At 45.8% G+C, this 26,829-nt stretch overlaps 1 long non-coding RNA gene across 1 annotated transcript; it reads right to left on the bottom strand.

Annotated features, from left to right (window-relative positions):
• Positions 1–2: 2 nt before the first annotated feature.
• LOC128112590 (uncharacterized) lies at positions 3–25,660 on the bottom strand. Its single transcript, XR_008219036.1, has 4 exons — positions 25,592–25,660; positions 5,106–5,221; positions 4,415–4,492; positions 3–1,299 (listed from the first exon to the last, which is right to left on the bottom strand). It is a non-coding gene; the product is annotated as an uncharacterized LOC128112590 (long non-coding RNA).
• Positions 25,661–26,829: the final 1,169 nt, after the last annotated feature.

A 26,829-nucleotide genomic window follows, 5' to 3' on the forward strand; every position in this document is an offset into this window, starting at 1 on the left:
GATCCACCCGCCTCTGCCCCCCTAGTGCTGGGATTACAGGGTGTACCACCACCACCTGGCCAACATTTGCATATTTAAACCACACTAGCAGCCAGGGCTAGGAAAGAGACTTGATTTTACTGACGAGAACACATTGAAAAAATCCAGAGAGCTTTGTGGGGAAGACTTTTACTTTTCACCAAAGGAAACATTCCACTCCCCCAACACACCCCCACCCCCGCCTCTTATTCCTTACTTGAAGGCGGTTTCAGGTTGTACCGGTTCTGTGGAGACAAACTGAAAGATGAAGTTCAAACCCGTGAAGATGGAAAGTGTGGTGCACCTCTGGGTGTGGCGCTTTAAACTCGAAGACAGAAGACGACCCTCGCTAGTGAACTGACTTTAAGGCAAGGGATACTCGGGATTATCCGGTGGACCCAGGGGGGTCCTCCGGGGGTCCTTTAAAGTGGAAATACGAACTGTGAAGAAGAGTTGAGAGGCCGAAAGAATGCAGGGGTGGAACTTGTTCTGAAAACGCAGGGCAGCGATGTCAGGAGTGAAACCGACACGGTTAATTTGTAGAGAATATTTGTAGAACCGTAGTAAATACGCATGTATCATCCCTGTAGTTAAAAGGACAGAACAGGATCCGAGACAAACAGCGCATTTGTCCTTTTGTCCACTAGAGGGCAGAAACCGAATGAAAGTTTTCAACTGGATTTCTTAAGCGGCACTCTACCTCCTCCTTCGGTTTTGGTGGACTTGACAAATTGTTGTTTTGCGTGAATTTGTTTTGTTTTGTGACAGGGTCTTACTATGTATGCCTGGCTAGCCTGGAACTCACTATATAGACCAGACTGGCCTAGAATTTACAGGGATCCCCTTGCCTCTGCCTCCCAAGGGCCGGGATTAAAGGCATGTATCACCACAGACGGTTGTGAGCATGTTGTCTTAATGCCAGGGCTCAGAAAAACGCTAATTCCCAAATATCACATGATCTGGCTACACCTCTTCAAAGTATTTACCCAAAGGATTCAAAGGTAGACTACAACAGAGATATCTGCACGCACATGTTTAATCGTGGCTGTTTTCACACTCACCCAGTTATGGAAATAAATGACCTATGGCTGTAACGATGTGTAGACTGCCACTGTCTAATGCCGGCTCTGGCTCCGGCTTGTTGAACTCCAGCTGAAGGAATAAGTATGGAGGACTTTCTACCATGGCTTGAATAAAGCGGACTGCCGTCGGGGATAAAGAGGAATATGAGCAGTACTCTGCGGTGAGGAAGCTGTGCTGCCTGCAGGAAAATGGATTGATCTAGGGATCATCATGTTAAGTACAATAAGCCAGACAGAAAAAGCAAATATGTTTTCTCTCGTAGGTGGAGTTTCTGGAGGTTTGGAGACAGGGAAGTACATGGGAGGCTATTGGGAAGGGGAGGGGTTGGTGGGACAGGAAAGGGTTGTGGAAGGGCACAACGACCAAAGGGCATTGTATGTATGGATGAAATGTTACAATGGCACCCTTTCTTATGTGTAATTAATATACACCGATAAAACTAATTTCAGTGAAAGAAAAAGACAGCAGATATTGGAGGCCCCCAAAAGCATCTTTTTTAGCCTCCCCAGCTCTGGTGGCCACCACTGTGCTGTCTAAGAGTTTGTCTTTACCTCACTGACGTGGAGTCACACAGCATCCGACTCTGTGACTGGCTTATTTTAGTTTACATGATGACTTAAGGTTCGTGCACGTTATAGCGCATGTCAGGATTTCCATTCAGGGTGCAAATATACTACATCCCTTCATCCCTTCATCTGTTACTACACGTTCAGATTGCTTTTGAGACCATTTCTGCAGTGGACATGGGAGTGCACATCTGTTCCAAATTCCATTTCTGTTTGTTTAGTTCTACACCCAGATGTGGGATCACAAATCAATTAATGATTAACCTTTATAGGCTGTGGCACCATGAGCATTCTTGGTATATTAGCCTTCAGTCGGACTATAAAAATTGATGGTGGGCCCCGGTAGACGGCTCAGTTGGCAAAGTGCTTGCCATACAAGCCTGAGGAACTGGATTTGGTCCCCAACACGTATATAAAAAGCTATGTAGGGCTGCAGGCCTATATAGTGGTAAGGGGTGGAGGCAGGGGGATCTCCGGGGTTTCTAGCTGAACCTTTGGGAGTCTAGCTGAAGTGCTGAACTCCAGGTGCAGAGAAGGAGTGAGAGACCCAGAATCAACAACTAGGGTGGAGAGCAACTGAGGAAGACGGTTGTCACCAGCATCTGGCCTCTGAGTTCAAAAGTGCAAATGCACATGCACACGTGCACTCTCTCACACACACACATGCACAGGTGTTATCTCCTTAGTGTCATCTGTATTTACTTAAAGCCTACTGATAATAAGCATATGTGCACGGCCCACTGGTGTTGAGTCTCTTTTCAGGAGCTGTTTACTAGCTCTGCATTATAAAGTTTTTGTTTTTGTTTTGTTTTGTTCTTGTTTGTTTCTCAACACAGGGTTTCTCTGTGTAGCCCTGGCTGTCCTAGAACTCCTTCTGTAGACCAGGCTGGTCTTTAACTGCCTCCCAAGTGCTGGATTAAAGGAGTGTGCCACCGCCCGGTGGGTTATAGTAATTTTAAAGACAAATTTTGAAATTTGTGAAGTTTTTTTTTTTTTTTTTACTTTGTTGAAAACTGTGGCCAAATTGTTATCTCCACGGCAGAGCAAGGCAACCGAGGAGAAGCTGGCTGCCTTCTAAAACTGTTACTTTTTAATTTTTTAAAAAAGAATTTAAATTAGGTTTATTCCTTTTATTTTGTGTGTGAGTGTTTTTGCCTGCATGTATATCTGTGTATCCCATGTGTGCTTGGTGCCTGTGGAGGCTAGAAAAGGGCATCAGATCCTCCGGAACTGGAATTATAGTGGTTGTGAACCTTCGTGCGGGTGCCGGGAGTCAAGCATGGGTCCTCTGTAAGATAAACAAGTGCTTTTAACCACTGAGCCATTTCTCCAGCGCCCCCCACCACTTTTCAGTATTATTTCTTATGAAATTAAAGGTTGATATTATTTCAGTCTTCGTGTCTCTGTGTCTTTTTCTTTATAGTTTCTTGTTTACTTGGGGTCCCTGGAAATACTTTCCCACTATACATAATTAAAACATAGTTGAAAAAAATTCTGCATTTTATAATTCCTTGTAATAGTCTTTGATATAAAGAACAAAACATGAACCCATGCTTTTTATTCAGTTTTCAATTTTGTTTGTGTGTTTATTTATCTATTTATTGATTGTGGTGCGGGAGACTGGACCCAGAGCTTCCTGCATGCCAGGCAAGCGCTGTACCACTGACCCTAGCCACCATGTCGTTTTAAAGGCCCGTCCTGACACCAGTGATGAACCATCACCTCCTCCCACCTGCTGCCTGGAAATGTCATCCTCACGCCCTCATAGCTGTCCTGTCTGTTTGGGTGGCTGCTCCTTGCCTCCACTGTTCTCTTTTTCCTTTGATTTTTAGCGTACCCATTCTTCTGATTCCTGTCTTAGATCTCATCTATACCACGTTCCTAGACCTTTTTTCCCCCAGACATTTTCTTGCTCTCAGCATCTTTTTTTTTTTTCAAGTTTAAAATGAATCGCTTCACTTTTGTATTAAAGGGAAGAGGAACAAATGCCACTCGAGGCAGGGAACTTGAGCGTGTGAGGCTCTTGGAGCTGAAGGGGTTTGGAAGCTCTCAGAAGCACTTTCCCTGACCCTCTGCCCCACTCTTGGCTGCATCCTTGAAACCAGGGTTCCTCGTGCCCAAGGTGAGTGGTAGGAACTGGAAGCCCTTTACTCAAGCGCAAGCCATGAAATCTGGAAAGGCCACTCCCTTCCTTCCCCACTTGAACCTTTATTCCAGAAGGTCCTGGCGTAAGCCCGAGCAGAAGTAACGCTACACTGAGAGGCCAGGAAGAATTTTAACAGGGGCTTTTCTGGGCTTTTCCATGCTCTGTCCCACTAGCTCCAGCCAGCCAGCCATGGTGGTGCCCGTCTGGAATCCAGCACTTGGAAGGTAGTGTAAGGAGCATCAAGGCCAACCTCAGCTACTTGGCAAGTTTCAGGCCAGCCTGGGTTAAATGAGACCCTGTCTCAACCAAAAACCAGAAACATTGTGTCACGCTAATGTAGTTACATACTACACACACACACACACACACACACACACACACACACACACACACACTTTAAAAATATTAATAAAATAGTTCTCTCTGTCCTGGGTCTTCATTTCTGAGGGCTTTTGGGTCATGCAAAACTTTGATCAAACAAAATGTATCATTCTCGGCTCTTGTTAACTGTAGTCTTAGCTACTTGCTTGTTATGGTAATAAAAACACCCTAACAAAAGAAACTTAAGAGTTTACTTTGGCTTACAGCTCCAGAGGGATACAGTCCATCATGGCAGGGAAGCCATGGCAGCAGACAGGGAGGACATGGTGGAGCAGGAGGCTGGCTGGCCACATTGCATCTACACAGAGGAAAAAGAGAGCGTGAACAGGTTATGAAAATCCAATGCCTGCTTCTAATAACCCACTTTCTCCAGCAAGGATCTGCCTCCTGAAAACGACCTTCCTAAAGAGAGCTGGGGAGCAAGGGGTCAAACACTTGAGTCTACAGAGAACATTTCACACTCAGACCACAATGCCCATCTAATGGAGGAGCCTTGGTTGTCACCCTTAGGATGGCTATGGAAAGGGCTCACCTCTCCCCAACCCTACGTAAACAGTGGACATACAAAGGATACCCTGATGAACAAGACAGTTCAGAGCCCTGTCTACAGTAATCAGAAGAAAATGGATGCAATGGGCCTAGGGTGTAGCTCAGTGGTAGAGCACTTGCCTAGCATACACAAGACACCAGAATAAAGATTTTCAAGGGACACACTTGGAGGACATGTCTCAAAAGCAATGGGTTAACGGTGCTGGAAGAGGGACAGGGAGCTAAAGAGGGATGTGGACTCCATAGCACATCAGCAGTGTGTTTGGATGAGACATCAAAGATGAGTTAGATGCCCATGAGAAAGCCAATTTGGGGAGTGTTGAGGGCCCAGGGTGACTGTGGGAATGTGGGCAATCACTCACCAGCCTTATGGGCAGCTGATGAAAGAGATGAGGTTTCTTCGCCAAGACTGCCTCCAACACCAGGCAGACTCTGAGGTCTCTCTCTTCAAGTCCTTCAACACCCCTTCCCAATTCACCTAACACAGAACAGAACATTCTTTTCGCCCACATGTCTGCTCTGTTCCCATACACTCTGTGATCTTCACACGCCCCTCCCTGCCCGCCCTCCCTCCACCCTCCCCTGGCTTATGGCCTCCTGCAGGCTGTGCTCTGCCCTCCTCTACACACAGTGGTTATTTTTTGTGCTCAGGAAAATTTCTACTTAGGCATCTGTTTGTTTCTCAGGCCTTCCCCTATGATCGCTCTCTCCCTCGCTCTGTCTCTCTGTCTCTCTCTCTGTCTGTCTCTGTCTCTGTCTCTGTCTCTGTCTCTCTCTCTCTCTCTCTCTCTCTGTGTGTGTGTGTGTGTGTGGTGGGAGTGAGTCTCAAATATCAAGCCAGACTCTCTCTAGTCCAGGTCCTGCAAACTCTCCTAGCAAATGCCTCTTCTGGTCTTTGTTATTTTTCCCCGAAGCCTCTTTGCTCTCTAAGTCTTTTTTGTTGTTTTGTTTTGTTATGCTATTTTAAGACAGGGTCTCACTATGTAGCCCTGGCTGTACTAGGATTCAACTCACTTTGTAGACCAGGCTGGCCTCAAACTCACAAAAATCCTCCTGCCTCTGCCTCTCAAATTTCTGGGATTAAAGTACGAGCCACCATCGCCCTCCGGGCGTTTGTTGGTTTGTTTGTGTTTGTTTGTTTTTTTGTTGTTGTTTTTGTTTTTGTTTTTGTTTTTTTTTTTTTGGTTTTTTCGAGACAAGGTTTCTCTGTGTAGCTTTGCGCCTTTCCTGGAGCTCACTCTGTAGCCCAGGCTGGCCTCGAACTCACAAAGATCCGCTTGCCTCTGCCTCCCGAGTGCTGGGATTAAAGGCGTGCGCCACCACCACCCGGCTTTTGTTTTTGTTTATCTCCTGCTCCAGGATTGCTGTTCTTCCTGCCCCAGTCTAATCTGTCAGCTGGTCAGAGGACCCCAGAGTGGTCTGGCCCTTGGGACCCAGGAAGCCCTCATGGACCCAGTGGACCCAGTGGACCCAGTCTTTTTTTCCTCCACCATTTCCTACGTTGCCCGCTCTTCATGCTCCGTTCTTGTATGTCAATCTGATACCACAAAGCAACAGAAAGTACAGCCCTGTAGCCCTGTCTTTCAGACCCCCAACACGCTTCTAGAAGATTCCTCCTATTAAGCTTGTCTGCAGGGCGGAGTCATGGCACAGGGAGCAGGCGTCGCATGGGCTGTGGTTTCCCCTGGGGCTGCCCCTTTCTGCCAAAAGGCCACCCCAGGCAAGTGAACCTGTTTCCTTTTTTGGGAAATGCTGGTGTCAGCTCTCCAGACTGTCCTGAGAAACCTATGGTGCCGTCAAGTCTCACACTCGCTGCAAACATGTGGCTGTCACCACAATTATCACTATTTCCTCCTTGGTGAAACTCAGGTGAGACATCTCAGGGGAAAAGAACATTCTCCCCGGGTCTCCTTGTGGTCTTTTGTTTTTGTTTTTGTTTTTTTTTTTTTTTTTGGTTTTTCGAGACAGGGTCTCTCTGTGTAGCTTTGCGCCTTTCCTGGAACTCACTTGGTAGTCCAGGCTGGCCTCGAACTCACAGAGATCCGCCTGGCTCTGCCTCCCGAGTGCTGGGATTAAAGGCGTGCGCCACCACCGCCCGACTTGGTCTTTTGTTAAATGTGTTGGTTTACAGACTTCACTCTGAATAACCTGGGGAAAGTAGAGAAGGAGACCGAGAAGGGGCACACTGTCCTTGGCTCTGTTCCAGTGACTTCCGAGCCTGAGGTTCCCACACCCCCCTTCCCTGAGGGCTTTGTGTTGTACAGCTGCCCATCCCGGAGAGGGCTGGGCAGGGCACTGCCAGCAGTTTGGCAGATAGCCGTGGCTCCTCCTCATCACCAGTCCCTGACTCCCCAGGCCACACAGGGGCAACAAGGGGACGAGGGCTCTGGCCCCCGGTTGGCTCTGGCTTCTGGTCTCTTGGGAGTCCCTACCTCGGATCCTCCTCTGGGGAGCCCATCACTGCAACACCTTGGCCCTTAATCCCTCTCTGTTGAAAGAGCAAACGGCTCCTCTTCTGTTCATGGCTTGTATAGGAGCCCACCATCTGAGGAGACAGCCATAGGCAACTGGTGCACAGCCATATCACAGGTGTCTTTATCACCTGCTCACATTCAGATTCCTGGTGATTGACAGGATCTGATGACAGCCTGCTGGCTGCTACAAGCTACCTGCTCCATACCGATAACACTCATTTCTACTTTGTAGCAAAATCTTGCGCAGCCTGAGGATGGGTAAGTTTTTTGGGCCTGATGGAAAGGCTGGCCCCTCACTGATGCCAAGTCCTGACCAGATAGCCACTTCATCCTCTCTGATAGTTCTGTCTCCTGGCCTTCCACGGCCTTCCTGCTTTAAACGGCGGCGGCGGCGGCGGCAAGCAGGAGGCAGCAAACCTCTCTGGGCACACCCCCAAGCCTGGCAGCGTTTGCAATGGGAGCGACACTTGGCCCAGTTTGGGCTGATCGAACATCCTAAAATAGAGAATCATGGGTTCAAGGCCAGCCTGGGCTCCACAGAGAGACTTGTTTTTCAAAAGAAGGAAGGGAGAAAGAAAGAAAAAAAAAAAGAGTATCTTTACAACATAAAGGACGCTGCCAGGGCCAGGGATTTAGCTCAGTGGTAGAGTGCTTGCCTCATAAGCACAAGGCCCACGAGGCGCTGGGTTTGGTTCCCAGTACTGCAGCAAACAAAACAAAGAATGCGTCTAAAGACTGGCTTGTGACCCAGCTACAGCCTATAAAGAACTGAGCCTGGCCGAGAAAGGATTTCAGGGAAAGCGACTAGTGTACCGGCGTACGGAGGGCAGGTGCAAACGTTGCTGTGGAGCAAGGGGGATGAGCAGACTCGGGCCCAGGAAGGAGTTGTGGCCACAGAAGTTTCCAGAAGCTCTAGCAGAAGGAAGGAGAAATAGATTTGAAAGGGACCTGGATGGCTGGAACGATCAGAATGTTAAGCCTGAGGTGCCTCCTCCCCACACTCTGAGTTGGCCTGTATAAACGGACCTGTATAAACGGACCACCCCTTCTCCTTGTCTTCACATCGCTGGTGCCTCCAGTCTGTTGGTAGAATGCGGTGCAGTACGGGGCAGGGACAGCCTGGACCACTCTCCCCCTGGCCTCCTCCCTTCACTCAGGAAATGGTTTGCCTAGTTCAGTGGCTGCCAGGTTGTCACACCAGGCCTCTCTGGTGGGTGAGCTGCCCCAAGTCTTGTCATCCGTCTATAAGCGTCCCCACCTTCCTCAGGAATCTCCAGGCTTATCTGTCAGAGGCACTCGCTCAGTGGTCAGTGGTCAGTGCTCCTATGGCTGCTGTGAGGGACCAGACCTGCCTTCAAGAAGCCTACAGAGTGGTAGAGGAAGGCTTGTCCGTGAGTCACTAGTCACAGGAGAATGACGGGGAGTCCTTGGATGCTCACACGTGGGACCGTGGATAAGTTCCTTGGTAAGGTGACTTCAAACGTAGCTGGGAAGGAGTGTGGAGTCTTGGCAGGAAGGAGGATTCTCAGGTTGAGACTGTTTAGAACAGCAGCTGAAGAAGAAGGGCAGCTTACTGTCCACAGACACGCATGTAAAGCCAGTGGCAACAGATACATCTGAATGGTCTCAGCATTTTGAGACAGTGGGCTCTCATCCAGCTCCCTGATTTGATGGATTACTCTGCATTTGCATGAAATACCAGATGTATACTACTCTGACCGTGGGAACCTGCCTTGCATATTCCAGATACCCAAGTCACTACTGACTTGTCAGCGTTCAGATGCCACAGGCAGGAGCGACAGGTGTGTCCTCATGCCATTCTTGTTCAGCTGGCTTGATTCTCTTCCACAGAAATCCTCCCAGGGTTTAATACAGGATCTGGTATACTCCCTTGATTACAAAGTTGTCTCATTCTTTGATGGATACCTCCATCAGACTGTAGTCATCAAAGCCACTGGAGCTGTGGGTTCTCCTGCAAGGGATCAGGACAAAGCCCTACGGACTAACACCCGAGCAGGGAGAGGTCGGACAGAGAATGGAGAAGGCTGGGGAAGAGGAGAGGGTGGTTCTGCATCTACAAGCAAGATGAGACTTGAAGGGCTGGGAGACGCGCTGGGAGGCTGAGAGTGCCCTGCCGAAGCTAGATCAACATGGGGCCAGGTGTGAGGTTGTAAAGGGAGCAAGCACAGACTATTCCTGAAGAAGTCTGTGAGAAAGGGCAGGTAGGAATGGAGCAATACCCGCAGGAGGGCGTGTCTCTGATGGGTGAGGTTTGAGCAGGACAGAAAGTCTGCTCTGGCTTAGCAGCTTCTTGGCTGTAGCATGTCAACACCGATGTGACAGCGAGTTGGCCTGTGGGCAGGGACTCACACAAGTGTCTACCTCTAACGACACCGTTGTTGACACCGGCCATAAGCATACCATAGTGCCCATGGGCGCGGAGTTGACACCCCAGAGAGTCTGGCTAGGCAGCAAGGAAGCTGGAGCTCATGGAAACACTGCTGACCAGGGGGTGGGAACAGAGAAAGAGGAGAAAAATAGAGAAACAGCGTTGGATAAACGCAGACTGATTTTTGGAAATCCACAAACACCCAAAAGATAGTGGGGCTGGGTTTTAAAACATATGTCAAAATCTTCCAGAGCCCCAAGGTTTGTTCAGAGCCCAGGGCTTCTGTGGACAGCTGGTGACTGTGGGTGGACATGGCCGATGTGACCATACCTGCTTCAGGGGAAGCCAGCTATGGTGACAATATCTGAGGACTAAGGACAGCAGCAGAAGCTGTCCCCAGCTACTGGGAGAGAGAGGCTCTGAAGTCTGGCCGGCACTGCTGATTACAGGCAAAGAAAGGGAACTTAAAAGAATTGGGCATATCTTGTACAATAGAATCTACTAAGGAGACTTTCAACTTGGTCGCTGTCTTAGTTAAACTATAATGAAATGCCCAGGTCTCCAAGAAAGTGGAAATGAGCATTTGAGTTTACTAACATTAGAACACAACAAATGTAACTCTTCAAGCTAAAATACACAAAGTGTGTGTGTGTGTGTGTGTGTGTGTGTGTGTGTATGCACATGCAAATGCACATGCCCTTGGAGGCCAGAAGACATTGGCTATTGTTTCTCTGGTTCAGTTTTCCTTGTTGATTCTTTGTTTTTTGTTTTTGTTTGTTTTTGTTTTGAGACAAGGTCTCACCGAGTAGTCCTGGCTGTCCTGGAACTCGCTCTGTAGACCAGGCTGGCCTCAAACTCACAGAGATCTGCCTGCCTCAGCCTTCCTAAGTGCTGGGATGCTGGGACTAAAAGCATGCATCACTAAGCCCAGCCTGCTTGGTTGTTTTGTTTTTGAGATAGGGTCTTTCACTTTTACCAGGCACTCACCAAGTAGGTCAGGCTGGCTGGCTAGTGAGCCCCAGGGGTCTGTCTGTCTCTATTTCTCCAGCCTGAGATTGTAAGTGACCCACTCTACCTGACTTTCTTTTTAAACAAGTTCTGGGGATCAAACTCAGGTCCTCACGCTTGTGTGACAAGCATTTTTCTGATTGAGCCATCTCTCCAGCCCACATAAGTTATGTTTCAAAAGAAAAGTAGACCTTTGCTCCTAACCAAGGTGAAAAAAGAGACTATATTTACCCTCCCACAGGAAGCACCTCCCCCCGCCCCCAAAGAGGCAGGGAGGACGGACAAAACATAGAAAACAATGGTTCTCGGGGACCTGGACATGAGCAACACAACCACTGACCTTGGGATGAGGGAAGCAAATTATTTCCTCCAGCTCTTTCACAGCGCCTAAAATCCAGCAGGAATCCAGAGGGAAAAGCTGACTCTAAAATAATTGCTTGTTGTGATCTTTGAGGAACGAAAGATGAGATTATTTGAAAAAAATCAAAGACGAATTCAATAACTGTGAATATGGAAGAGTAGACATTTGAGGAAGAAATTAACGAGCATCTGATAGGTCAGAAGAGAATCCCAAATCTCAGCAAATGCAACCGCAAAGGAACTAAGGGAAGGAATCTGAGATGAGGAGAAAGGAGGTGAGGCAGAAGCCCCATTTCAAGAGTTTAGAGTTGATTTAAAGTTAGAGAAAACATTATAGCTCGGTGTAAATGCTGGGTGGGGTGTGGCAGTCCCCCTGTAATCCCAGGAAGTGGAAGGAGGAGGTAGGGGATCCCTGGAACTGTATTAGTGAGCTCTGGGTTCAGTTAGGAGTCCTTGTCTCTGTGAATAAGATGGAGAGAGAAAACTATTGACATCAGCCTCAAGCCTCCACACATGCACACATGCACACATGTACACGTGCATGCACCTGAACACACACTGTGAGCACACGCCACATGCAATGCACATAAAAAGATTTTATTTGAACATAGGCCAGCAAGGTCCTCAGAAGGCGAAAGCACTTAGTTCACAAACATGACGATCTGCACCCCACAGTGGAAGGCAAGAACCGACTCCCCAATGCCGTTCTCTGACCTCTACAATTCACCAAGGCACATACATGCTCACACATAATAATAATAATAAACAAATAAACATTTAAAAATTAAGCCATTAACTCATAGCTGACTTCTCGGCAGAAACAACAGGATCTGGAAGACAATAGCATGCCCGTAACAATGAAAACACAAAGTGACGAACGCTGTGGACGTGTGTGCTCCGGCAGGTCATAAGCGGTATTCATGAAGGACCGGAGAGTTTGAAAAGGTCTCAGGAGGTGGGAGGGCACTGAGCAGGCGACTAAAGAAGTTTTGGGAGATGCTTCTCGGCAGAAGAGAGGAAACTTGCCAATGGCTGGAACACTGAGTGCGTCAGCTTGGAGGAAGCAGAGCTTCTGGTACTGGGAGGGGGGTGGGAAGGACAGTGGAGGCAAGATGGAAAGGAATCTGCGTCTACAGGCAATGGGGTATCGAAGAGCTTCCGCAGTATCTCCGTCTTGCTCCTCATAAAGTATTGCTTGGTCCTACGATGTCTCCTTTCCTTACTCAGAGTGCTTCGAACTCTAGACAGACATTGGGTTCAGCCTAGACTGGACTTTTGCTCCCTCGAGAGGAAGTATTATTAAGCTGCCATTTTGAAGGACTCCAGTCACAGGAACCTCATTTCCACTTTCACTTGCGCCTCTGGGGCAAGGACGAGACATCCACAGAGAAGAGAAAGCCAGCTGGTTCCCCTTCACAGTTTCTTCCACGTGCTGACCTTTGATTTTCCTCCTTCTGCGCATGCACTTCTGTTCACCATAGCCTTCCTCCACCGGTCACCAGGAGGGCAGATGTTCCTCAGGCACTCACACGACCTCTGAACTGCTTTGCTCCCCTCATCTCCGAGGGGCCCTTCTGTTGGCTGTGCTCCTCTGTCGTACTGCTCTGATGTGTCTGGTATACACCCTTACATAATTTATGAGTCTTTAAAGAAAAGTTCATGGTGTTCTTTAGTGGGTGTTTCAAGTTACATCAATAGCATTGTGCTTTTAGGATCCTGAAATCTGGTTTACTAGACTGAAACCCATACTCCCAATCTTTTCTATTTTCTTCACCTCCCTAAAGATTTTTGGTTTGGGTAGGAGTTAGTTTCTTTAGGGTTTCTCAGCTTTAGCATTTGGTGATTTCACATTTCAGTCATAAACTGGGCATCATGGGGCATGCATATAATCCTAGCACCTAAGAAGCTGAGGTGGGGCGGGGGTTATCATGAGTTTGAGGACAGCTTAGGCTATCCAGTGACTATAAGGCAAGCCAGAGCTACTTAGGGAAACATTGTATCCAAACCAAAAAAAGTGCAACAGTCAGAGAGACCCCAGGGACCTCCAAAACCATACAGACCATTGCCATTGCTCTTGGCTCCCCACCAGAACGAGGCGGGAAAGGCCTTTGCTGAAAATGCTGCAGACTTTTATCACAGGACAGAAAAATCAATGAAACAAGCTAGAAGCTCCTCCCCTACGGGCTAGTTTTCATATTATCAGAAGGTGCTATGTAGGATGCTGTGGGGGAAATTTTGTCAACAGTCTTATCCAGCAGTAAATCCTGCAGCCACAATACCAAACTGCCAGGCAGGTTGTACCGTATGGCGCAACAGTGGTAGGGTTGTTATGGATGTAAACAACTGCTTTATGATTGGATTTGAGGTCTGCTCCACAGGAGAGAATTCATGCCTAGTTCTATAAAGATGGTCGTGAGCCTGTGGTTGGGAGGCCATAGGCCCTGGGAAGGGGACCTAATACTATTGCTTTGTTAAATAGTCATGGCATCAAACTGCCTTCTAGATATTTATGTCTATATCTATAGATTAGTCCTGTACTCAGCCTTCATCAGAGAAACTTCTAATTGCAGAGGGGTGATGGTTAATACAGAAACTCACAACTGGCCAGAATGTGATGGTGGAATAAGTGATGGCAGAATAATTCCGGCTGGTCTCAATAATACAAATCCAGAGTCAGATATAGGGGTAAATGCTTCTCCGAGGCTCAGGGTGTAAAGAATATAAGATCCAAGGGGTTAGGAGATGTAGAGCAAAAGGTTGTCTTCTGGATGTGATACAGCCATTGCACGTGGTCACTCCAGTGGTGGCTATCCACACAAGACCTGAACAGGACTGTAGCTCATCAATATTTCATCAGAAGTGGGAGAGGGGCTGTGAGTTCCAACCTCTCCCTGAGGGTCTATTAGCGATTAATGCTTTCTTGGGCTTTGGGGGGGGGGGAGCAGTCTGGCAGTGGGAATGTGATGATATTTTGTTTGTGCTCTGACAAATAAAGCTTGCCTGGAGATCAAAGTGCTGCACTAGTTAACTGAACAAGTTAGGCAGTGGTGGCACACACCTTTAATCCCAGCCCTTGAGATCTCATGCCTTTGATCCCAGTACTCGGGAAGGCACATGCCTTTAATTCTAGCACTAGGGAGGTGGAGACAGGAAGTGATATGGCAGAGAGAGGAATATAAAGCACGAGGAGACAGGAGACCCCCCCCACCCTTTTTCAGGCTGAGGAATTGTAGAGGTAAGAGGTGACTGTGGCTGTTTTACATCTCTGATCTTTCAGCATTTACCCCTATATCTGACTCCGGATTTGTATTATTGAGACCAGCCGGAATTCATGCTACTCAGGGAGGTCACTGTCTTCAGTGGTCTAGCTGCTGTTGTATTGCCTATGTTGTAAATCACCTTCCGCTCACACTCATTCGAGCAACTCTCATTAAACTTAGTGGGTCACATACAAAAGGAAGACAGGAAAGTGGGAGAGGGAGCTGCTGGGAAGAAGAAAGGCCTCAATGGTAGAAAGAAGGAGGTAAGAGCGAGGAATGAATGAATAACATTCATTATATAAATGCAAGAAACTGTCACAAGAATTTTAAAAAAGCAAGCAAACAAACAAAATACACATGAACCAAAACAAAAAAAAACTTTCTCTATTAACTTAGTAAGAGCTCTTCTTCTGATGGTTGTATGTAATAAGAAAAGGATTCACAGAGGGACATCAGTGCCACACCCATTTAGTTGAAGTGGACAGTGACAAGTGTTTCTAGAACAGCCAGACCATTCCATATTGCTACTGTAGGAATGCTTCATTTTTACAAACTGACCACTGGGTATTGCCCAGCTTTCAGCATTAGTCAGTATTGTAGGGATAGGAGTGCGTTTCTAACTGTTGGGGGTTCTCTTTTGCCCACTGCCCATTTTCCTAATGGGTTTCTTCTCTCTCTCTCTCTCTTTTTTTTTTCTTTTTCTATAAAACATCTCTGTATATCCTAGAACACTTCTGTTACATACAGCTAACAACTATGGAAATGTGTTTGCACATTTAAACATGGCACACACCGCCATAAGCAGTTATAGAGTGCTGGAAATGTGGACGATGTGACTGAGGAACTGGGTTTTTAAATATTATTTAATTTTCAGCAGCTTAAATGTGTGGCTGCATTCCTGCTGAGCTCCTCCTGGCCTGGCTCCAGAGAGTAGCACCTAGCCCTAATCCATCTTTTGTTTAACTGATACCTTTTGTTTCTCTGATCGCCCTATGTGAATCTTGTCGGAGAGTCTCCCAAGGATACAAAGCCTGTGCAAAACTTAGTTCAGGAAACCTGGAAAGCCGTGGTACCTGAAAAATTGAGGAATTTGCCCTTGGCATTGTATTTTGGGGAGCTCCTTTCAGGTTGTTTTGAGCATATGGAAATCAACTTGCTAAAGTGTAAATATTGAGAAAAATAAAAATGCCCTGGGCAAAGGGAAAGTGTTTCAGTCCTTAGAGGCTGTGAAAGGCTAGATTCATTCTTAAGGTGCCTCTGAGTCTTCTTTTCATGGAACCGCATGAACCCACACACCTGTGCCGTGACACTTCACGACATAAATGTAAATGTCACTAGCAATAGGTGTCCAGCTGCTGTCATCTTGGACAGTTCAGGGTCTATCTATTGGTCCTTTGTCAGGTTTTTGCCACTGTAAAGACCTTCACCCCAAATATCTTCTGTCAACTGTCCAATGACTCGGTCTACTGAACCTTTTGTAAAGCAGAAACCCTTAACTTTGATCTTGACTTTTGCTCTGTGATTGGCATTTTAGGGGTCATGGTCTTCTGTAGGATGGACTTTCTACCAAGTTCAATTTTACCAGGCTGTTCCACAGCAGGCTGAGGGAGTGGCTTAGTGGGTAAGCATATGTGCTGTGAAAGCTACCCAGAACCCACAGAAAAACTGGGTGTGGCCATGGACACCTGCAGCACTAGTACTGGAAGACAGGGACAGGGGGATTTCTGAGATCCGGCCACTCAACAGAGCTGAACAATGGCAAATTCTGAATTCAGGGAGAGACCTTCTCTCAAGGGAATACAGCAGAGCATGATAGAAAAGGACCCCAATGCTGTCTGGCCTCTGCACACACACAAATGGGTGCACATGCACGCACGCGCGCGCGTGCGCGCACACACGCGCGCACACACACACACACTCAAAATTCCCCCAAATCTTCTGTAATTTTTAAGTGTTGCCTTCAATTTTCAGTTCTTTAATCTGATCAGTGTTCCCATTTATACACAGGGTAAAGTAAAACTTACTTCACTTTACCCAGATGGAAGGTGGTCTACTTACGAAACAATGCCTCCTTTCCTTCCAGAGTGTGGGAGCACTTTTAGAAAGGTCATGAAGCTCCAGTCACACCAAGGCACATTTTAGTTCTGTACTGTGCACTCGTCTCCATCTGCCTGCTCCTGTGCAGGCCACCCTGTATTGACACCACTCTTCTGAAGCATTTATGGGTAATTGTTAGGACAACTTGCCCTTCCTTGCCTCATTATCAAATTGACTCAGCTATCTGGTAATTATACGTATCTTAGTGCACACAGGTCTTTATACGGAAGTTGCATTTTTTAACAGGTAGCATATAACCAAGGGCTGCTTTTTAAAAGTCCAACCCGATAATCTGAGCATGCTCACTGCCCATGACTACTGATGTAGTTGTGTTGTAATCTCTCATCCTGGCATTTATTTCCTGTGTGTACCCTGTTCTTTGTTTCTCTGCCCTCCTTTTCTGTCATATTTGCTGCTGATTATATTTTATGACCCCATCTTATCTGTTGCTTCATTGAAGGTCACTCTTTGTTATATTATTTTTGTCTTGCTTTAGGGTTACAGTATCCATCTTTAATGTACCAAATTATGTTATATTACCCATATATTTTGCAGGAATCTTCCAGGAGTGTGCTCCGATCTCTCCCCTCCAGGTCTTTGTAATAGTGTTGTCTTAGGTTTTACCTCTAAACCCAACAACATACGGTTATTGCTTTTGCTTTAAGCAGCCCATTATCTTTATGTGAGATTTAAAAAATAAAAACCATCTTTCTAGTTCCTCATAGAATTGCTGTTCCTAACTCTCATTTCTTTGAGGAAATCCAATTCTCTGTCTGATGTCATTGTCCTGTCCGCAGGACTTCTCTCAAATGCTTCTTGTAATATGAGTTTTCTGGTGATGGATTCCTTCTATTTTTATTTGAAAAACAGCTTTGTTTTGTCTTCTGTTTTGAAAGATAGTTTGTTGAATAAGGAACTTTAGATTGACTCATTTATATAAAATTAAAGATATGTTTCATGGTTTTTTTGCTTACATTGTTTCCAGAAAGGAGTCTTGTTCATGCCTGTGTCTGTTCATATGTGGCCCTTCTCCAGAGACAGGGCAGAAGAATCCTACACTGCTGCGCTGACCATGTTTGTGACTGGGCCTCTTAATGCAGACTCAAGGTCAGGCCCCCCAGTTTCCCCTGCCTCCCCTCCCATCCTTTCCTCCTAGACCGTCTTTGCTCCTTTGTGAGTCCCTGACAAACCACAGAACAGCTCAGCAACAGGGTCCTCACAGCTGCCACACTTGACAGGACTCAGAGTGGGCAACCAAAGAACCAGAGAACACCCACCCAAAAAGGCAAGGCCAGATTTCCATACCTGAAAACACTTAAAATGTCATAAGTCCAGATGCCTAGATCCCAGTGCAAAAACAGAGGTGAATAACCAAGACCATGTGCCTCCGCGTCAGAAGGAAGGAGCCCGTTGCAGCAGGAGAAAACAAATGACCTGGAGCAGAAGGCAAGGGCTTCAAAAGTGCAATTATGAAGATGTTCAAGGGCCTTAAAGAGGATAAGAATAAATTGTGGTGGTATTGTGTTCCCCAAAATATTGTGCACCCTAATAAACTTATCTGGGGTCAGAGAACAGGACAGCCACTAGATACAGAGGCTAGAAAATGGTGGCACTCACACCTTTAATCCTAGCATTCCAGAGGCAGAAATCCCTCTGGATCGCTGTGAGTTCAAGGCCATATTGGAAACAGACAGGCATGGTGACTCACACCTTTAATCCCAGAAAGTGAGCCTTTAATACCAGGGAGTGATGGCAGAAAGCAGAAAGGTATATAAGGCATGAAGACCAGGAATTAGGAGCTTTTGGCTGGTTAAGCTTTCAGGCTTTCAAGAAGCAGTTCAGCTGAGACCCATTCGGATGAGGACGCAGAGGATTCCAGTCTAAGGAAACAGAATCAGCTGAGGAACTGGTGAGGTAAGGAAGCTGTGGCTTGTTCTGCTTCTCTGATCATTCAGAATTCACCCCAATACCTGGCTTCAGGTTTGTCTTTATTAATAAGACCTTCTAAGAATTCATGCTACAATAAATGCTTTCAGGAAAATCATGAAAATACAAAGAGCAGAATTAAATAATTAATACGACTCAAGATATGAAAGTAGAATTTAATGATGAAATAGAATCACTAAAGAAAACCAAAGCTGAAAAAAAGATGGAAATGAAAAACTTAGACTATCAAACAAAAAAACCTCCGAGGTAAGTCTCACCAACAGATTAAAAAACAAGAGAGAATTTTAGGTCTTGAAAACAAGGTAGAAGAAATAGATATCTCAATCAAAGACAAATCTAAATCTAAAAAAACTCCAAGAAAGCTGGCACACTATGAAAAGACCAAACCTACAAATAATAGGTATAGAGGAAGGAGAAGAAACCTAGGTCAAAGGCACAGAAAATATTTTTAACAAAATGATAAACATAAATGATACAAAAAGCTCACAGAACATCAAAAAGCCAGGGCTAGAAAAGAAATTCCCCATGACAATCAAAACACTGAATGGACAGGACAAGGAAAGGATATCAAAATCTGGAAGGGAGAAAGACCAGGTCATATATAAAGCAGGCCCATTAGAATAGCAGCTGACTTTTCAGTGGAGACTCTGGAAGCCAGAACGGCCTAGACGGATGTTCCACAAAGTCTGAGAAGCCATAGATGCCAGCCCAAACTACTATACCCAGCAATTGGCAGAGAAAGAAAAACATTTCATGATAAAAACAATTCTAAGCAATTTCTGCACTGCAATCCAGCTCTACATAAGGTGCTAGAAGGAAAACTTAGTCTGAAGAGAAGGTTCACCACCCGCAAGAGGACACAAGGAATAAATAATCTCAGAACAATTAATTAAAGTAGGGAACCCGTACCACCACAAGAAAATAACAGGAATTAGTAGACACTAATTACTACCAACAATATTAATGGTCTCAATTCTCCAATAAAAAGACACTAACAAATTGGATTAGAAAACAGGATCTGGGTCCACCTGGCCCTGCTTGGCCTGGGGAGGTGGAGGACAACCACAGGCCCACCGGGCACAATTAGGATGAGCAATTACACGGTGGAGAAATGGGAGAGAAAGAGAAGAGGAGAGGGTCGTGTGCTGTGGAGAGAGGCGTAACTGAGGAAGCAAAGGCGGTGAGGAAGAAGCTGATGTGGGTGGTCTGCACTGCCACCCGGGACCGTGGTGACGTCTGGGCCCAGGCTGCTGCCAAGGACCATGTATGGGTCCTACTGCAGCCAGGGTCAGTGTTAATGTCCATGGCCCATGTTGCCACCAAAGGCCACATGGATGCCCAGGGCCACTACCTGTAGCCATGTTAGTGTTCAAGGGCCATGCCACTGCAGGGGTCATGCTGATCTGAGTGGCCAGTGCTGTTACCTGGGACCATGGTGATGTCAGGGCCCAGGCTGCTGCCAAGGGCCATGTCTGGATCCATGGTGCTATAGCAGCCAGAGTCTGTGTTGATATCCGTGGCACCTGTTACCCTCAAAGGCCCTGTGGATGTCTGGGGTCTGAGCTGTCACCACCTGAGACCAGATTGGTGTTTGAGAGCCATGCTGCCACTGGGACCATACTGATCTGGATGCCTATGCTGCCACCCAGGGCCATTGTGACATTGGCCCCAAGTTGCTGACAAAGGTATGGGTCTGTGGCCCTGCCAAAGCTGTGGTCTGTGTTGACCAACAATTAATATATGGGATGTCACAAAGCTTTTTAAAAAGCTTCTGTATGACAAAGAACACCATCATTCGAGCAAAGCTGCAGCCTACAGGATGGGAAAAACTTTATCAATTATGCATCTGATAAAGGGTTAGTTTCTAGAATATATAAAGAAAAAAACCCCTGAACATCAAGAAAGCAAATAACCCAATTAAAAAAAATACAGTACAGAACTAAACAAAGTTCTCAAAAGATGAAACACAAAAGGCTGAGAAACACTTCTAAAATGTTCAACGTTTTCAGACATCAAGGAAATGCAAATTAAAACTACATTGAGATTTCATCTTACCCTGAGATGACTAAGATCAAGGAAAGAAATGAGAGCACCTGCTAAGGAGGACTCAGGGGAAGGGACACTTATTCACTGCTGCTGTGAATGCAAACTGGTACAGATACTATGGAAATCAGTGTGGAAGTTCCTCAAAAAGTTGAAAAACAGCCTACCAGAAAATTCAGCTATATCACCCTTGGACATATACCCAAAGGACTCTACACGTCCCTATGGGGATACTTGCTCATCCATATTCATTGCTTCTCTGTTCACAATAGCCAGAAACTGGAAACAGCCTAGATGCCCATCAACTGATGAATGGATAACAAAATGTGGTATATTTACTCAATGGGATATTATTCAGCTGTTAAAAAATTGAAATTTGTATATAAATGGATAGAGCTAGAAACAGTCATCTTGAGTGAGGTAACCCAGAACCAAAAGACAAATATTCTATATATTATTTTTTAAACTTCAGGTATCTATGCTCCAATCAGAATAACCACCGAGGTTAAGTAATTAGTAAAGGATCAGGTCGGGTGGGGGAAGAAATCTTCCAAGCAAGGAGAAATAGAGTATAGTGTTATGGAGAGACTAGGGAGAAACTAGAATATGAAGACTAAATATGGAAGTGGATGGGAGAGAAGAGTAAAGGAAAGAATGTGGGGAGAGCAACCAACTAAAGGCCTTTTGGAACCCATATGGAAGCCAGGCATGGTGGCGTACGCCTTTAATCCCAGCAGTTGGTTGGCAGAGGTAGGCAGATCTCTCTCTGTGAGCTCAAGGCCAGCCTGGTCTACATAGTGAGTTCCTGTCTCAAAAACAAACAAAAAGGAAAGAAAGAAAGAAAGAAAGAAAGAAAGAAAGAAAGAAAGAAAGAAAGAAAGAAAGAAAGAAAGAAAGAAAGAAAGAAAGAGATGGGGGAGGGAGGAAGGAACCCATATGAAAACCTACTACTGTAGAAGCATTCTAAAATAGAAATATATAAAAAAGAAAATTAAATGGAGTCACCACATAATTGGAGGCGGGGGCAATGTACCAACTAGATATCTTATGCCACCAAATAACTTTCAGAGTCAGGAATGGGTTACACCTTGTTGAGTCTTTGGCCAAAGATTCCCATAGACCCCCCCAAAAAACAGTACAAGCTATTTCCAAGGCTATTGGCTACTCTCCACAACCTGATGGTGGGGCCCTAGTGCTGAAGATATCACTTTCTTATGTCATCAAAAAACATGGAAAAACAAGCTGGTGCCCAGCTAGAAGCTTCACTCATACTGACTAGCTTTCATGATGCTGGAAGGTATTCTGCGCACTACCAGAAGAGAAAGGTAATCAATCAGTATCACCAAGCTACAAACCCTTCAACCTACAACAGTGATTGGCCTGCAAGATATATTGGCGCAACAGTGGTACAAATGTTGTGGGAGTAACCACCTTCTTCTGCTTAGATTTAAGACCCACTCCATAACATGAAATTAGCCTAACACTGCTAACTTGGTCAAGAACCTGAGACTAAACAGGTCATGGACCTAGGGGAAAAACTACTACTATTCTGCTAAAGGAACATAGCAATAAGATGACTCCTAATGACATACTGCCATGCCCATAGGTGAACCCCCATCAGAGAAGTGTCTTCTTCTAGTAGATGGTAATTAACACAGAGATGCACACCTGAGCAATGTGCAGAGAGTGAGAAGCTTTGGAGCAATTAGCATTATATCTTCATCAAACCCTCCCCTGAAGACCCAGGGGCCTATATAGAAGAAGAGGCAGAAAGATTGTAAGAGCCTGAGATGGTGGATGACTCCTAGGAAACAGTATCTTCCAGACATAACAGGACTGATGCACTATGAACTCACAGAGACTGTGACAGCATGTGCAAGACCAAACAAAATCCCAGCACAAGAAGGGGAAGTTGCCACAAAGTCACAGTCCTAACCAAGAAGCTATTTGTAATTGACCTACCAGGAAAGGAAGTATCAGTTTTTCCCCAATGGAGTGTCACTGAGAATATCAACTGCACTCTAAGCCTAGCCCCGTGCACAGGACTAGTTGGCCAACAAAAGCAGACTCCACATTGTGTGTGTGTGTGTGTGTGTGTGTGTGTGTGTGTGTGTGTGTGTGTGTATGTGTATGTGTGTGTGTGTGTATGTGTGTGCGTGTGCGTATGCGTGTGTGCGTGTGCGTGCGTGCGTGTGTGTGTGTGTGTGTGTGTGTGTGTGTACTTTTTGTTTTGCTTCCACTGTCTTTTCTTCTTTTTTCATCTCTTTGGGGGTTTTTGTTTGTTTTGATTTTTTTATAGAGAGAAGGGGATTATGAAGTTGGGTAGCTAGGGAGTCATGGAGTATCTGGGAAGAGTTGGGGGAGGGAAAAAGAATATGGTCAAAATATATTGTATGAAAAAATTTAATTAAAGAAGAGAGGTTTTTTTAAAGATATTTTCATTAATGGAATGGTTTCCCTTGGTTTTGTTTTCTTTATGTATCTAATGTCTAGGGTTCAAGTTTCTCCATCTCTTGCCTCTCCTTTAAGATTTCACTTATGCAGACACTGTTGGCCAGCCGCTTTCCCAATGTTTGCTGCTGTCCTTCCTTCCTTCCTCCCTTCTTCCCTCCCTCCCTCCCTCCTTTCTTTCTTCCTTCCTTCCTTTCCTTCCTTCCTTCCTTCCTTCCTTCCTTCCCTCCCTCCCTCCCTCCCTCTTTCTTTCTTTCTTTCTTTCTTTCTTTCTTTCTTTCTTTCTTTCTTTCTTTCTTTCTTTCTTTCTTTCTTTCTTTCTGCTTCTTCATTTATGATTATCCCCTCTCCATTTTTTTTTTCTTTCTGAAGCTCTTACTATTTTGTCAGGTTTCCTGAACTAACCTCTTATTTTCCTTTAAAAATTACATTTATGTATTTGTGTGTGTGTGTGTGTGTGTGTGTGTGTGTGTGTGTGTGTGTGTGTGTTCACAGTTGGGTTCATCCACAGCGCATGTGTCCAGGTTAGAGGACAACTCGTGGGAGCTGGTTTTCTCCTCCACTGAGTGAGTCCTAGGGCTGAAACTCGGGTCATCAGTCAGTGGCCAGCGCCTTTGTCTCACCAGCCCAAAACTGCTAACTTTCTATTCTCTCCCTTCCTCCTGTCCTCTGTCAGTGAACCTGCCAGCTTCCTTTTGTACTTCCTGAAGACCTTTCTGACCTTATTTCCTGAAGCACTGTTGAATCTCTAGTTTCTCCTACTATATTTTTAATTCACCAGAGAGTTCTCCTGGTTTTTGTTTTTTTAATTGCTGCCTTCTACGGCCCTGTGTTCTTATTTAAAATATGTAACATCTCATCTACCTAAACTATTAATTATGTTTGTAAGCATTTCTTCTGTCTACGCAGTCTTATCTTCCTAATAGCCCCTTCAGGAAGGCTGTGGAAACTTTAGGGCATGAAGCATGGCTGAAGGAAGTAGGTTATTTAGGTGAAGGCCTTGAGGTTCACAGCTAGGCCCCGCCTCCCACCCCAGTCTTTCCTTGCTTCCTGACTGACATCCCAGTGTGACCAGTCACTTTATACTCTTGCATTGTCATGGAGCCACCTGTCACCATGCCTTCCCTGTCTGTTACCACGCCTTCCCTGTCTGTCACCATGCCTTCCCTGTCATCACGCCTTCCCTGTCACCATGCCTTCCCTGTCACCACGCCTTCCCTGTCATCATGCCTTCCCTGTCACCACAACTTCCCTGTCTGTCACCATGCCTTCCCTGTCATCACGCCTTCCCTGTCACCACAACTTCCCTGTCTGTCACCACGCCTTCCCTGTCTGTACCAAAGTCTTTCCTGTCACCATGGACTGTAGTTCCTTAAAGTGTGAGCTAAAATAAAGATTCTCTTTCCCAAGTGGCTTCTGTCCTGTATTTTCCAGTACAACAAGAAGAACGAGGAGTTCACTGACAGTCTCATGTTCCAGAGGTTAGGTTGTGAACATCTTTAGGGTTCCGTCTACCATAGCCTCTTCCCAAACTGCTCATCTGGATGTTTTAGGCATATGGTTGGGGGGATAGAAGCCAGAGAAACAAATAACAGTAGGATATGAAAAATGAGGAGAGAAAGGACTTGAGCTCTGTAGAACACAAAGAGTCCTTTGTGTTTTGGCTTCATGTCTATGACTGTGATTAAAAAAAATACTTTGACAAAAGCAACCTAGGGAAGAAAGAACTTATTTGAGGTCACAGTTCCAGGTCACAGTCATCAAGGCAGGTTAGTCACGGTGTCAGTAACTTAAAACAACAGATCATTTCATATCCACAATCAAGAGCAGAGAGAAAAAAAATGCATGTGTGCATACTGCTCAGCTGGCTCCCTCTACTCCTGTGTAATTCAGGACCCAGGGAATGGTGCCTCCCACAGTGGCCTGGGCCTTGCTATGTCAATTAGCATAATTATGGCAGTCCTTCACAGGCAAGCCCACAGGCCAACGCAATCCAGACAATTCTTCCTTGATGATTAAAATTAACTATCACATTAAGTCAAGTGTGTCAGGATAAACCTTTCATCCCAGCACTTGGGAGACAGAGGCAGGTGGATCTCTGTGAGTTAGAAGACATCCTGGTCTACATAGAGTTCCAGGACAGTCAGAACTACATAGAGACCATTTCTAAAACCAACCAACAAACAAATAAATAAATAAAGCTAACCATCACACCCACTATGAAGAAGGAAAGTGTAAAGTCCTATGAGAAAGGAGTAAGGAGAACTGAGACACTTTAGCACCATGCCCAGCCAGGCTGTACATTCAGGATCTGACTGGAGAGAGGAGGGTCTGGGTCTCTTTCCTCTTTCTGAAGAGATTCATGCTCCATGGGACCTGCATGGCAGCAAATTATCAACTATCAATGAGTGAAGACAAACCTTTGATCCATCCATGCATGGCTGGTTCTCGTTGCTAGAGGGCTATTGCAAGGAATTCCCACAGGGCCAGAGGCGCCATCACACAGTGGACAAGACTAGCCTCTCCTTTCCTGTGGTCAGCTGACAAAAGGCTGTGTTGATGAATGTGAGTCACACGCACTCTGTACAAGAGCGCGTACCCAGGAGAAAATGCTGGACAAAAAATTCCATCACTTCAATTTATTTCCTCTTTCCAAACACTGAGTGTAATGAGTTGTTCTCTGTTCCACCAGCCAGTTCTCAAATAATGACATGGAGACGTCTTATTAATTATGAAAGCTTAGGCTTGCCCCAACTAGCTCTTACAATTTAAATGAATCCATTTATATTAATCTACACTCTACCATGTCGCTTTTTTACCTCTTCTCCATTTCTGTAAGTCCAACGTGTTCTGCATCTCCTGGCATCTCCTGCGCACCTAGATTCTCCTCCTCTTCCCTTCTTTCCCCGGAAGTCCCACCTATACCTGCTGCCTAGCTATTGGCCATTCAGCTTTTTATTACACCAATAACAGCAGATACATCTTCACTCAGTGTACGAATATCCCGCGACACTGGGGAACGTCAAATGTCACGTGTTCAGGTTTATTAGGAACTATCTGAAGGAAAGACCATGTGAAATGGCAAAGCAGCTGCAGACACGCTGGTTGGCTGGACCACACACAGATCTCAGCAACCATTCCTAAGCATGAAATGACTTTTTGTAAGGCAGGGTTTGTGGCCACCACGCTTGACTTGCTCAAAGACAGCCCATTTGCAGCCGTAACTGACATACGCTCACCCACAGTCATCCACACTTGCTGCTGCTTCTCCGTTGGCTGAACCTTCTCGATTTCATGGCTCATTTGGAAATCATTTCCAGACACTAGCCCTTTGCGATTCCTCACTCTTGCATTTTCTATAGTATCTAATAGCTGTGTTATTAATGTGACACAGTCTCGGTATTTGGGGCTGGTAAAGTGGCTCAGTGGGTAAAGGCACTTGCTGCCAAGCCTTGAGGATCTGAGTTTGATTCCCAGGACCCACATGGTAGAAAGAGAGAACTGACTCCTACAAGCTGTCCTCTGACCTACATAAACACACGCACACACACACACACACACACACACACACACACACACACACACGCGCGCGCGCGCATACGCACCAAATAAACGCAAAAAAAAAAGTCAATTTAAATCTTAGTATTCTGTTTTACTACCTAGCAATGCTTTGCTGTTTGTGTCTTGATGTGTAGGAGTGTGTCCACGCGTGCTTCATACTTTTATTTATATAAAGGAACCAACTAAAAAGTGTTCTATTTCCATACTGTGGTGGCTAGTTTTAAATATCAACTTACCACCATCTTGAATCACCCAGAAGAAAGTTTGAATGAAGGACAGCCTAGATGAGGTTGCCTTATAGCTTGGTCTGTGGGGGTTGTCTTGACTTTTAATTGAGGTAGGAGACCCCACCCTAAATGTGGGGTCACCTTCCCTGAGCTGGGCTCTGAACTGTGTAAGAGTGAAGAGAGCGGCCTCAGAGCGAGACAGAAGACTGCTCAGAAGCAGCTGCTTCTCTCTGGTCCCCACCTGTGGATGGGATAGAAAGAGCTGCCTG

This window comes from Peromyscus californicus, unplaced genomic scaffold (genome assembly GCF_007827085.1).
Source record: "Peromyscus californicus insignis strain IS unplaced genomic scaffold, ASM782708v3 Scaffold_17__1_contigs__length_78620276, whole genome shotgun sequence".
Classification (NCBI taxonomy): domain Eukaryota; kingdom Metazoa; phylum Chordata; class Mammalia; order Rodentia; family Cricetidae; genus Peromyscus; species Peromyscus californicus.